This window comes from Cryptomeria japonica, unplaced genomic scaffold (assembly GCF_030272615.1).
Source record: "Cryptomeria japonica unplaced genomic scaffold, Sugi_1.0 HiC_scaffold_1716, whole genome shotgun sequence".
Taxonomy (NCBI): Eukaryota; Viridiplantae; Streptophyta; class Pinopsida; order Cupressales; family Cupressaceae; genus Cryptomeria; species Cryptomeria japonica.
The window spans coordinates 3902-6561 of NW_026730022.1; the positions used below are offsets into that span (position 1 = coordinate 3902).

The window sequence follows — 2660 nt, forward strand, 5'->3', positions numbered from 1 at the left end:
CCTGGGAACCCAATTTTGGTCCTCGGGTCCCATTTTTTTTTGTCTCGCATCCCACTTTTGGCCTGTGGCCTTTTCGGGGTCGATTCTCGTTTTGGGCATCAGAGCATGTTTCTTCTCCTAAAACCCAATATTTGTTTATTAAGTCTCGGAACACATTTTTGTTCTCGTGGACCCATCATGGGTCTTGGAACGCATTTGTGGTCCTTGGGTCCCATTTTGCATCCCGAAACTTGTGTTTTGGTGCTTGATCCCTATTTTGGGTGCCCACCTTGCACCAAGTGCGCACCCGGGGCAAACCGAGCGCCTTGGTGCACCGGGGCAAGATCGAGCGTGCACCCGAGGCGCCCCGAACATGCACCAAGGTGCACTCGGCCCACATGTGAGCGCAGGTCGTTGCGCCCGAGGTGGTGTGTGGGCACCGCGTTGCAGACGGGACACTGCACGCACACGACGCCCCCTCCAGGTGCACGCACGTAGGCCGGGCCGGGTGCACACCCGACGCCCTAGCAAGGTGCGCGCACCCGGGCAGGGCTCACACTTGGCGAACGGGGCGCACTTCGCGAGGGAGGGTGTGCACCTCGACGGGGGTGGGTGGCCGGGGTGGATTCGCACGTGGGTCGCGGTTTGCTAAGTACACACTGCGACAAGCTCATAACGGGTGCGATCATACCAGCGTTAGTGCACCGGATCCCATCAGAACTCCGCAGTTAAGCGCGCTTGGGCCGGAGTAGTACTGGGATGGGTGACCTCCCGGGAAGTCCCGGTGTTGCACCCTTTTTTAGTTTTTCGCCGGGCGTCGCAATGCTATTTGAATAAACCTTTTGCCCGTTTGCGTTCTCGTCGGGGCCGGGCCGGGCCGGGGTGCGCTGCCCGCACTACCGCGCGCGCGGGGGCGACACCGAGCGCGCACCCGAGGCGCCCCGAGCACACAGGCCACGGTGCAACCCGGGCGTTGTGCGCGCACCCCGGTGCGCCCGAGGTGCTGCGCGCGCACCCAGGTGAAATCGGTGTGCACCTCGGCCAGTGCGCGCTCGGTCGAGTCGCGCACGTTGGCCAAGGTGCACGGTGATGTTTCTTACTCTAAGGTTCCGCACCAGACGCCCGGGACAGGTGAGCGAAGCTGGGCGGGGCCGGGTGCGCGGCCGGGGCAGGTGCACGCAGCTGGAGAGAGCTTTGGAGCACACTTCGGAGCGCACCAATGATGCGCTCCATTCAAAAGTTTCCTGAAAAGGCAAAAAAAGTTGAGATTATAGAATTTCCCACTTGAGAGATTGTAAAAAAAAAAAATTTAAAATGAAGGAAACGCGGGTGCCAAGGTGTGCGCAGCCCAGCCAAGGTGTGCGCACCAAGGCGCCCACCCTGGCGAAGGTGCACGCAAGGTGCGCACCCGAGGCAAACCGGACAATTAACCCAACTTTCGACTTCGCGCGCACCTTGGAGCGCACTTCGGAGCGCTCCTTGGTGCGCACCAATCTTGGGCACCTCGGAGTGCACCATGGCGCCCACCAAGGTGCGCACCCGGGGCAAACCGAGCTCCGACTTCGTGCGCACCTTGGAGCGCACGAAAGGTGCGCACCATGGCGCCCACCAAGGTGCGCAGCCCAGCCAAGGCGTGCGCACCAAGGTGCGCACCCTGGCGAAGGTGCGCACCCGGGGCAAACCGAGCTCCGACTTCGTGCGCACCTTGGAGCGCACAAAAGGTGCGCAACCCAGCCAAGGTGTGCGCACCCCGGTCAAACCGAGCTCCGAATCGTGCGCACCAGAGGTGCACGCCATCGTGCGCACCTTGGAGCACACTTCGGAGCCCTCCTTGGTGCGCGCCGATGTTGCGCACCTCGGAGCGCACCCGGGGAAAACAATGCAATTAACCCGACTTTCGACTTCGTGGGCACCTCGGAGCGCTCTCGGGTTCGCACCTCGGAGCACACCGAGGTGCGCACCTTTGATGCGCTGCCTTCACCAATTTCCAGAAAAGGCAAGAAAACATTGAGAAGGTGTGCGCACCGAGGTGCCCACCCTGGCGAAGGTGCACGCGAGGTGCGCACCCGGGGCAAACCGGGCTCCGACTTCGTGCACGCCGCACCTTGGAGCACACTTCGGAGCGCTCCTTGGTGCGCACCAGGGCGCGCAACCCAGCCGAGGTGCCCACCCCGGCGAAGGTGCACGCGAGGTGCGCACCCGGGGCAAACCGGGCTCCGACTTCGTGCACGCCATGGTGCCCACCGCGGCGAAGGTGCACGCGAGGTGCGCACCCGGGGCAAACCGGGCTCCGACTTCGTGCACGCCGCACCTTGGAGCACACTTCGGAGCGCTCCTTGGTGCGCACCATGGTGCCCACCAGGGCGCGCAACCCCGCCGAAGGTGCACGCGAGGTGCGCACCCGGGGCAAACCGGGCTCCGACTTCGTGCACGCCGCACCTTGGAGCACACTTCGGAGCGCTCCTTGGTGCGCACCATGGTGCCCACCAGGGCGCGCAACCCCGCCGAAGGTGCACGCGAGGTGCGCACCCGGGGCAAACCGGGCTCCGACTTCGTGCACGCCATGGTGCGCACCGCGGCGAAGGTGCGCACCCGGGGCAAACCGGGCTCCGACTTCGTGCACGCCGCACCTTGGAGCACACTTCGGAGCGCTCCTTGGTGCGCACCAGGGCGCGCAACCC

General features: G+C 64.2%; 1 non-coding gene across 1 annotated transcript; it reads left to right on the plus strand.

Moving 5' to 3' along the window:
• Nucleotides 1-656: 656 nt before the first annotated feature.
• Nucleotides 657-775, plus strand: LOC131873432 (5S ribosomal RNA). Its single transcript, XR_009371386.1, has one exon. It is a non-coding gene; the product is annotated as a 5S ribosomal RNA (ribosomal RNA).
• The last annotated feature ends 1885 nt before the right edge of the window (nucleotides 776-2660 follow it).